The sequence below is a fragment of the Bos taurus genome, chromosome 7 (assembly GCF_002263795.3).
Source record: "Bos taurus isolate L1 Dominette 01449 registration number 42190680 breed Hereford chromosome 7, ARS-UCD2.0, whole genome shotgun sequence".
In the NCBI taxonomy this organism is placed as follows: domain Eukaryota; kingdom Metazoa; phylum Chordata; class Mammalia; order Artiodactyla; family Bovidae; genus Bos; species Bos taurus.
Window position 1 is genome coordinate 91,044,157 of NC_037334.1, and position 10,365 is coordinate 91,054,521.

Below are 10,365 nucleotides of genomic sequence, written 5' to 3' on the forward strand. Positions count from 1 at the left end.
TCAACAGATACTTCCTTAGATTTTTAGAACCAGTCAGTCTCCCTGTGTTTTATGAGGGGCTCTTTGTGTCCCGCAACGTGTCTTCAACACTTAGCTATGAAGTTGACAACTCTACCTTAGCCTTCTCTTCCTGCGTGTGCAGGGTGTCATGTCTGACACATGTGAGAATTTAAGGTTTTCCCAGGACTTTCTTGACTATTTGTACAGCTTCAGTCATGTTCACAGCCCCATGAATGCATGACCTCCTAGATTTCTAGCAACGTGCCAGAGATTTTCAGTTATCTATGGACATCTCATTCTCCATATTTTCCTTTCACGTTTTATGATTAGCTTATTGTTTTTCTCAACCATTATCCGCTACCTTCGGCAGCTGATTTGTTCAACAATTGCTTCTGATGGTTTTCAACAAACACCACAGGATGAAGGCTATTCCACAATGAGCAAACTCTGAGTCAGGTACCATAAAGCTAGTCTTGCCAGTGGGGCCTTCCAAGGAATCAGGTCAAATAATGACGTTTTCCTGGGAATGGAATTTGAAAGACCTTCAGTCCTGTTTTTCCCCCTTCAGTGGCTTCCAGGCAGCTGATTTTCACCATGAATGCAGATTCTTGGCTTTTAAAATTACCATGGATTAGCGGAGGGAAGAATGAAAATAAAGCAAGTCCAAGTGTCACAAAGCTCACTCATCTTATCAAGATTTAGCTGCTGTTCTTGAATACACACTCCCTAGATTTCTACAGGTCTTTGGTTAATTTTGATTTGGAAAAAATAGAATCTGACAGTTTTTTGCCAATACTCTTGTTGCTTTTACAGAGGAGAGAATTTTCAGAGGTCCTTACTTGTGTCAACTACAAATTGGCACTTGCTAAGGGCATTAGCCATCTGCCTCTGCAGGAATTAAATCATGTGCTGCTGTAGCTGTTGACCTTTGAGATGTCCTGAAGGGAGTTCAGGGTGGAAAATAGAAACAAGGCACTTTGTGCTCTAGAAAAACTGGTGAAACAGGTCTTTAAATAGTTAGATATTTTCAGGAACTGATTTCATGAGCCCAATCCTTGGATCTCCTCATATCTGGAAAAGCACTAAATCCCTTCATGGTGACATCAGCTCCTTGTGACTAGCAGAAAACCTTTTGTAAGATAACTGCTTGATTACATTGAACTCCCCCTTCACCAAAATTACATATATTGACCTTTTCCCCACAACCTCTTTGGAGCAGTTCCTCAGAGCTATCTGAGGTGCTGTCTCCCAGGCAACAGTCCTCATTTGGATCCAAATAAAACTTAATTCACAACTCTCACATTGTATGTCTTTTTTAAGTCAACACTTGATGTTTTCACTGATGTCACTAGAATGCTTTTGTGAATCAATTTGGCCTCTCATATTTTGTTATATCGTTTCAAATTAAAGCCAGTTGTCTTAGCTTGGATTTTATTGGAAGCAGAGCCTAAAGTAAAGACTTGTGTGCATGTAGTTTATTTGAAAGTTTGATTCTAGGGAGCAGGGGTGAAGCAGCAGAAAAAAATGAAGAATGGGAAGGAGGACAAGTCAATATAAGAGCATGTTACTGAGCTCACTGCTACAAACAATGGAGGCTTAGCTGTACCAGGACCTCCATGGAAGCCATCTTCCCAGGCCAGAAGTGAATGCATTTTTTCCATCAGCTTTTGTCTTTCATTGTTTGAGGATTACCTACAAGATTCTTAACTCCCTAACATGTCCAAGTCTCAAACTGCTATGGAGTTAATGTGCCATCCAGACATTGGTGGCAGAGGGTAGTACTTGCAGGAGGCACTATATCAGCACAAAATTAATCAAAGCTCTCAATGATATTATCTTCCCTAGATGAGACTGTGATCAGAGGAAGGCAAGAGAACATGAATAGAGTACCTATGTGTTTGTTTGTTTGTTTTTATAAAGGTAATTTATGAAATAAATTCCAATAAAAGCAATAGAAAAAAATTTTACTCTAAATAACATATATGCTATATTTAATGTTTCCATCTCAAATGTCTATACTATTATTACTAAGATGTACTTTATATATAAATTTATATAGTATATCAATGTTTATTAATTTTGACCCAAGTTTCTCTAAGTAGAGCTGTGAGTTAGTTTCCATTTTATTTATAATTTTAGGTGCTATTTTATATTAATGTGCAATTCATTAAATTCATCCTTAACAATCTAGTTTCTTCTATTTTGGTGCTGTGTAACAGAATTAGATTTCTAGCCCTAGGGCACTGAAAGGTGATAGCAAGTTTATGTTACATTTTGCAGTTTATTAGATATGTTTGGAAGAAGACATGTCAGATGCTTAGATTAAGAAAATTTGGACTTTTCCAAGTGCCTTATGATCCTAAAGGAGAAAAAGAAGTATTAGTATAGAAGTTTCAACTCTCTAAGTATTACTAAAATTTTATTATTTTTTTAATAACAAAAATCTTATGGAGTTATAAGTAGCATTATGCTGCAGTGTCATAGCAAGATGGATGGAGTAGAAGGATGTGTGTTCATCATCTTCTGCGAAAACTGCAAATTACAACACGCTGCTAAATAACCATTGATAGGAGAATGTTGGATCCCACCAAAAAAAGATACCCCATGTCCAAGGGCAAAGGAGACAACCCAACGAGATGGTAGGAGGGGTAAAATCAGGTTTAGAATCAAAAGCTCATACCTGCCAAAGATGCATGGAGGGCTCAAACAAAACCTTGTGTGTACCAGGACCCAGAGACCCCACAGAGACTGAGCCAGACCTGCCTTTGAGTGTTTGAGTGTTTCCTGTGGAGGCATAAGTCAGTAGTGGCCTGCCACGGGGATAGGGACTCTGGCTGCAGCAGACCCGGGTCATGCAGCATGTGGCAGAAGTCCTCTTGGAGGAGGTTGCCATTAGCCTCACCACAGAGCTGCTGAGCAGATGACTCACAAACTCCAGAACAATTTTACCAAATAAATTCTTGCACTGTTAAGGAAGTTCTAGGACCCACAACAGATTTCCCAACCTGGGGATCTGGCAAAGGGACTGAGAACCCCCAGGGAATTTGATATCACTAACTCAAGTTAGCCTTGTGCAAGTCAATGAAACTATGAACCATGCCGTGTAGGGCCACCCAAGACAGAAGGGTCATGACAAAACACAGTCCACTGGAGAAGAGAATGGCAAACCACTTCAGCATTCTTGCCTTGAGAACTCCAGGAACAGCATGAAATGGCAAAAAAATATGGCACTGAAAGATGAACTCCCCAGGTTGGTAGGTGCCCAACATGCTACTGGAGAAGACTAGAGAAGTAATTCCAGAAAGAATGAAGAGACAGAGCCAAAGCTGGAATCAAGATTGCTGGGAGAAATATCAATAACCTCAGATATGCAGATGACACCACCTTATGACAGAAAATGAAGAGGCGCTAAAGAGCCTCTTGATGAAAGTAAAAGAACAGAGAAAAAGCTGGCTTAAAACTCAAAATTCAGAAAACTAAGATATGGCATCTGGTCCCATCACTTCATGTCAAGTAAATGGGGAAACAATGGAATCAGTGAGAGACTCTATTTTCCTGGACTCCAAAATCACTTCAGATGATGACTGCAGCCATGAAATTAAAAGACGCTTGCTCCTTGAAAGAAAAGCTGTGACAAACCTAGACGGCATATTAAAAAGCAGACATTACTTTGCCAACAAAGGTCCATCCAGTTAAAGCTATGGTTTTTCCAGTAGTCAGGTAGGGATGTGAGAGTTGGACCATAAAGAAAAGTAAGCACTGAAGGATTGATGCTTTTGAACTGTGGTGTTGCAGAAGACTCTTGAGAGTCCCTTGGACTGCAAGGAGATCCAGCCAGTCCATCCTAAAGGAGATCAGTCCTGAATGTTCATTGGAAGGACCGATGCTGAAGCTGAAAGTCCAATACTTTGGCCACCTGATGTGAAGAACTGACTCATTTGAAAGGACCCTGATGCTGGGAAAGACTGAAGGTGGGAGAAGAGGATGACAAAGCATGAGGTGGTTGGATGGCTTCACCGACTTGATGGACATGAGTTTGAGTAAACTCCGGGAGTTGGTGATGGACAGGGAGGCCTGGCATGCTGCAGTCCATGGAGTCACAAAGAGTCAGACACGACTGAGCGACTGAACTGAACCTAACTGAACACTGGCCTGGATTTTGTCAGGTCGATATTTATTTTATGCCAACAAAGAAAATTTTCAGATTGTTATATAGTATTATCTGTCTACTAGGTAATATTGATCTGTGATTACCAGCATTCCCTGGTGACTGAGACAGTAAAGCATCTGCCTGCAATGCAGGACACTCAGGTTCGATCTCTGGGTCAGGAAGACCTCTGAGGAAGTGGCTACCCTCTCCAGTGTTCTTGCCTGGAGAATTCTATGGACAGAGGAACCTGGTGGGCTAAGAGTCGGACATGACTGAGTGGCTAACACATACGTGATTAAAGCACAACTTCCAAATTGATGACTAAAGGATCAGGTCTTCCCTTCAGGGCTTAGAGGACAGAGCATTGAAACAGCATTGTTCTCAGGTCTTGAAACCAGGTAGAATTTTTTTTGCTGGATTTTAGGCTCATTGGGGAACTGTGACCCCCTTCTGCTTTCCAGTTTCTTCCTTATGTGATGGGAATATCTATCTTAAGCCTGTTCCACCATTGAATTTTAGAAGAGGATAACGTGTGTTCTAGTTTTCACAGATTCACAGATGGAGAGGAATTTTGCTTCATAGTGGATGGTACCCAGAGCCTCACCCATACCTAATTTAGATGATTAGATAACCAGATGATTTAGATAACCAGATTTGGAAACTTTCTTATTGATACTTAGATGAGATTTTGAATATAGAATTAATGTTATAAATGTTGAAGACTCCTGAGGATGTTCAGATGGGGTGAATGTATTTTGCATATGGTATAGACATAAATTTGGGGAGAGGACGTAGGTAGACTATAAGGTGTTAGACAGTGTCCTTCCAACATTCTTGTCCACTATGAACCTCAGGATGTGATTTTACTTGGAGGTAAGATCTTTGCAGATACAGTTAATTAAGAAGAGGAAGGCAATGGCACCCCGCTCCAGTACTCTTGCTTGGAAAATCCCATGGACGGAGGAGCCTATTGGGCTGCAGTCCATGGGGTCACTGGGAGTCGGACACGACTGAGCGACTTCACTTTCACTTTTCACTTTCATGCATTGGAGAAGGACATGGCAACCCACCCCAGTGTTCTTGCCTGGAGAATCCCAGGGACGGGGGAGCCTGGTGGGCTGCCGTCTATGGGGTGGCACAGAGTCGGACACGACTGAAGTGACTTAGCATAGCATAGCATACTGAATTAGGATGGATTCTAAAGCCAATGACTGGTAACTTTAGAAGGCCATGTGAAGTCACACAGACACTCATCCACACAGGTGAGATAGTCCTGTGAAGACAGAGGCGGAGATTGGAAGGATGCATTAAGGAGCACCAAGAATTGCCAGCTGTCACCAGAAGGTGGAAAAAGCAAAGAAGGATTCTTCCCTAAAATCTTCACAGGAAGCATAGCATTGCTGATACCTTAATTTTAGACTTCTAACCTCCATAACTCAAAGAGAACAAATTTGTTATTTTAGAAATTTAAGACTTCTATTTTGTGGTATTTTATTACAGCAGCTGGAGGGAATTAATGCAATTTTGTGCTCAGACATGATAGGAGTGACTAAAGAGGAGTTGGAGGTTTTAGGACACATAGATATAGGGCAATAAAGCATTTACTTGTCAAATATAGCACTGATTACTAAGTTCGCACTGTAGTATTGTTAGGAATTGCACAAAGACTATATCTTTCAGCTATTTGAGAAATTGTGCTATTATTGATAAAATAATTTTTTAGAGATTCAGGACCCTATTAAATTCTTTTTCCCTAGAATCTTTACCCAGGAATCGAACCAGGGTCTCCTGCATTTTTGCAGGCAGATTCTTTACCAACTGAGCTATCAGGGAAGCCTGGCTCTTTACCAGGTAGTGCCAGGTATGTCCTTGGTGTATGCTCAAACGTGCCTACTCAATTTACCAATGCTATGTTAATGAGATACTAATAATTTTTTGTTTTCACCCAGCCTTTCATATTTCATGATCATGTGTACTTTATCCATAAAATGAAAGCATTTAACAGTGAAGCCTGAGAAAAGGAAAGGGAATAAATATATATGTGAAAAGGTCATGAGTCACTGAACACTTCTCATAAGCAGAAACTACAGTGGAGATTAAAATGGTATTTTTTTCACAGTACTATGAAGCTAACCAACCAAAACTAAATTTTAGATGGCTCATCCTTTTCTGCTTGTTTTATCTCTACTGTCATCTCCCTTCAAGGCGCATCAGAAGCATCATTTCTCCCAGGATGCTATTCTTGAGCTCCAATTCTAGATAATCCCCCCACAGCTAGAAGCTTGCTCCTCAGTGCTCTTTCGGATGTCTCATTGCGGTGTAATGATTTGTTTCTGTGATTGTCCTCTCCACTTGATTATCAGCCCCAAGGAAGTTCATTGGACTAGATAGGCTGCTTAATTTTTTTTGAATATGAACATGATTCATTTTTAAAAACAGCTTTAACAGTATGAGTGACACAAAATAAAATGCTTATATTTAAAGTGTGCAGTCTAATAAGTTTTGACATATGAATGCACTCATTGTACCATCACTATAACAAGAGAGCAAACATACTCATCATCCCCAAAAGTTTCCTGATGAAGATGAGATGTATTTAAACGAAGCTCTAGAGGAGAAGTTTATTGTAGAGAATTTAAAGAATTCTGACAAAAAAAGTCAGTGGATTGGTGGAAATTTATATAATTTGAAGCAGCTAAATCAGAAGCACCAGGCAGACCATTGAGCTAGATTTCAGAGACTCATCCTGACCTGTTGAAATCCTTTCCTTGAACTCTAAGTGAAGTGAAGTCACTCAGTCATGTCTGACTCTTTAGGACCCCATGGACTGTACTCTACCAGACTCCTCCATCCATGGGATTTTCCAGGCAAGGGTACTGGAGTGGGTTGCCATTTCCCTTCTCCAGGGGATCTTCCCAACCCAGGGATCGAACCCAGGTCTACACGCATTGTGGGCAGATGCTTTACCATCTGAGCCACTAGGGAAGCCTATGGCTCAGATGGTAAAGAATCCGCCTGTAATGTGGGAGACCTGGGTTCCATCCCTGGGTTGGGAAGATCCCCTGAAGAAGGGAAAGGCTACCCACTCCAGTATTCTGGCCTGGAGAATTCCATGGACTGTACAGTCCATGGGGTCACAAAGAGTCAGAAAGGACTGAGCAACTTTCACTTTCATTCTATTCCTTGAACCATAGCTAGTCAATAAATGGTGTCTTGGGTTTGATGTCAACCTTGGTGAGTCTGGAGGTCAGTAAGAAGCAACAAAAGAAGCAACAATGCTGTCATTCATTAATTCTAAAGGAGTTTTCCTGGTGGCTCAGATGGTAAAGAATCTGCATGCAATGTCGGGGACCTGGGTTTGATCCCTGAATCAGGAAGATGCCTTGGAGAAGGAAATGGCTACCCACTCCAATATTGTACAGCTTTTGTTCACATGTTAACTCCTTCAAATGAGGAGGCATCTTACAATTGTAATACAATATGTCATAGTTTGATGAGCATTTTTCTTGTTATTAGTATATAAAGTAATAGTCATTTTTATTAATTTATTTTAATTGGAGGATAATTACTTTACAGTATTGTGGTGGTTTTTGCCATACATCAATGTGAATTGACCACAGGTGCACATCTTTCACCCCACCATCCTAAATTCCACTGTGCCTTATATATTACCAAAAAATCTTCTACTTGTCTATGGTTAAGAGATCAGAGACAGAATGCCCATTATGTTTTCTGTAGGTTCAGTTGCCTCCTCAGCATGCTTGATTCTGTATTCTTGGCCAGTCTTCAGAGGTATGGCTGTTGCCATAGGGTGCAGTAACAGTCAGTTGGAAAGACTCAGGAAAATAATAGAGCCATATGATGATAAAATGACCTGATGTACCAGTGAGATGTTATTCTTTCCAAAAAGAAACTAGAACTATATTCAAAATTCCTCCAAGTCATTGTGTAAATAAAGGCATGTTTCAAAGTTCCACCAAAAATAGACAAATAAGTGGGAACAGAGTAAAGGACTAATCAAAAGCAGCAGGAAGAACTTGAAAAATGAACCTTTTGCAAGTCATAAAGTTGTTGTTGTTTAGTTGCTAAATCGTCTGACTCTTTTGTGACTGCACTGACTATAGCTCACCAGGCTCTTCTGTCCATGGGATTCTCCAGGCAAGAATACTGTTATGGGGTTGCCATTTCCTTCTCCAGGGGATCTTCCTGACCCAGGGATCAAACCCAGGTTTCCTGCATTGCAGGCAGATTCTTTACCATCTGAGTCAAAAGCTTAATATTTTAATAGTTTATTTTTCAGATCATGATCTAAGTCTTGGACAGTGAGACACTTTATCATTGCCCAAAATAGTATAATAAGGTATTACATTCCACAGTATCTTTAGTTATTTCAGGTCCTTGGAAATGTTACTGAAACTTGAGTAGGCCATGGGAAAAAAGGAGATTTAAAGAGAGACAAAAACATTGGTTTGGCAGTTTCCTTAAAGCAAGTTTTCAGTGTTCTGGTACAATCAAAGAGTTGGCTTAAAAATAAGGTGGATACATAGAGCTTTTCTCAAAGATCCGTGTTTCCTCCATTACAGTCACTCTGACAGATTTATTAGTCTCTTTGTCTTCTTTTTTTGTTTCACTTTTTTCTCCTATCAGTAATGGAGAATGATTCTCAATTCATGCAAATGAATATTACTATACAGATAAGTGTAGCTGACATTCACTGAATGCTAATTTTATTATTCAGATTTAACATGTGCATAAATTAAGTTGTGTTGTTCAAGTTTCTTTATACAATTGTTATGAAATGAATACTTCCTAAGCTAAAGTCATTCTCTTATTAACTTTGTTTTTACACTTCTTTATAAATATACCTATGAAGACTATTTGCCTTCCCTATTTTTTAGAAAGGAAGAATTATAAGTAGAAGCTTAACAATAGGAAGGATGTGCATTAATTTGCATAAAATTATTGTTAAGGAGAAAATTGCAAGTATTGTAATGTTGAGATTGCATGCAGTACATAACAATTATGTCATTATACTTTAAATATTCTGTTATTGGTCATAATTGTCAACTTTTAAGAATAACCTTTGAGGAACAATAGGTTAAGGAAAATGGTTAGGGAGAAGATCAGTGAGAAATCTTATTGGAGAGTGTGGCAGAGACCAACTAGCTATTCACCAAACTAGCTTCTCCTCTTCTTCTTGACCACACAGTTAAATCGTATTTCCTAGCCTTCTTTCTACTCAGGTACAGCCATGTGTTAGAGATCTATCCATTCCCATGTGAACAGAAGTGACAAGTTCCATTTCTCGGATTGGCTTGTAGATTCTGACAGGTAATTCTCCAACCTCTTCTTCACCAACTCGGCACAGCTGGGCCTGGGGCCCTGGAAAACCACATGGTGGAGATAAGAAGCCACAGATAGGACGGCCTCTGACGTCATGAATGGCTGCTGAGGTGAAGGCTCCTCACTGCTTAGAAAAAAGGTATGTTTGATTTTATACGAGAAATAAACTTCTATTGCATTTGAGCTATCATACACTTTTTAGTTTGCTACTATAAACTAGTATTACCTTAATGCATACAAATGGAAGCAAAGAATTTCTGGGTAATCCATTCTTAATTTTTAGTATGCTGTTAAATCCACCAAAATTGTGTGTGCATACTCAGTCGCTTTAGTCATGTCTGACTCTTTGCGACCATATGGACTGTAGCCCATCAGGCCCCTCTGTCCGTGGGGTTCTCCAGGCAAGAATACTGGAGTGGGCTGCCATGTCCTCCTCCAGGGAATCTTTCCAAACCAGGGATCGAACCTGCATGTCCTGTGACTCCTGCATTGAAGGTGGTTTCCTTACCACTGTGTCGCCGGGAAAGCCCCCACCAAAACTACATTGTCTTAAAAAGATACCCTTTATTTTTTATTAGTGGAAGATTTCATTGCTATAACACAAGCAGTTGTTATTTGTACGGACTCTATTATTAGTTGGTGACAACAAAAAATAAGGAAATCTTTGACATAAGGGGACTTTAAAATTGTGTTGAGGCAAAAGTCATAGGTTTTTATTTTTATTATTTACATTGACTCTGAAAAAGAAAAAAAAGATCCAGAATGCTATGAAAAGTATGTTGGTTTCTTCATGGTTGGTGTTGTGTTTGGATTGTGTATGTTATCTTTATATTCAGCAGTGTGTGTAAGATTTCCCTCTCTCCCTCCCTCCT

General features: G+C 39.8%; 1 long non-coding RNA gene across 1 annotated transcript in view; it reads left to right on the forward strand.

Moving 5' to 3' along the window:
* LOC112447490 (uncharacterized) overlaps nucleotides 1–9,854 on the forward strand; it is a 163,906-nt gene extending 154,052 nt beyond the window's left edge. The window contains exon 3 of the long non-coding RNA XR_003035712.2: nucleotides 9,472–9,854. This is a non-coding gene — a long non-coding RNA (uncharacterized lncRNA). The remainder of the gene's footprint in view (nucleotides 1–9,471) is intronic.
* Nucleotides 9,855–10,365: the final 511 nt, after the last annotated feature.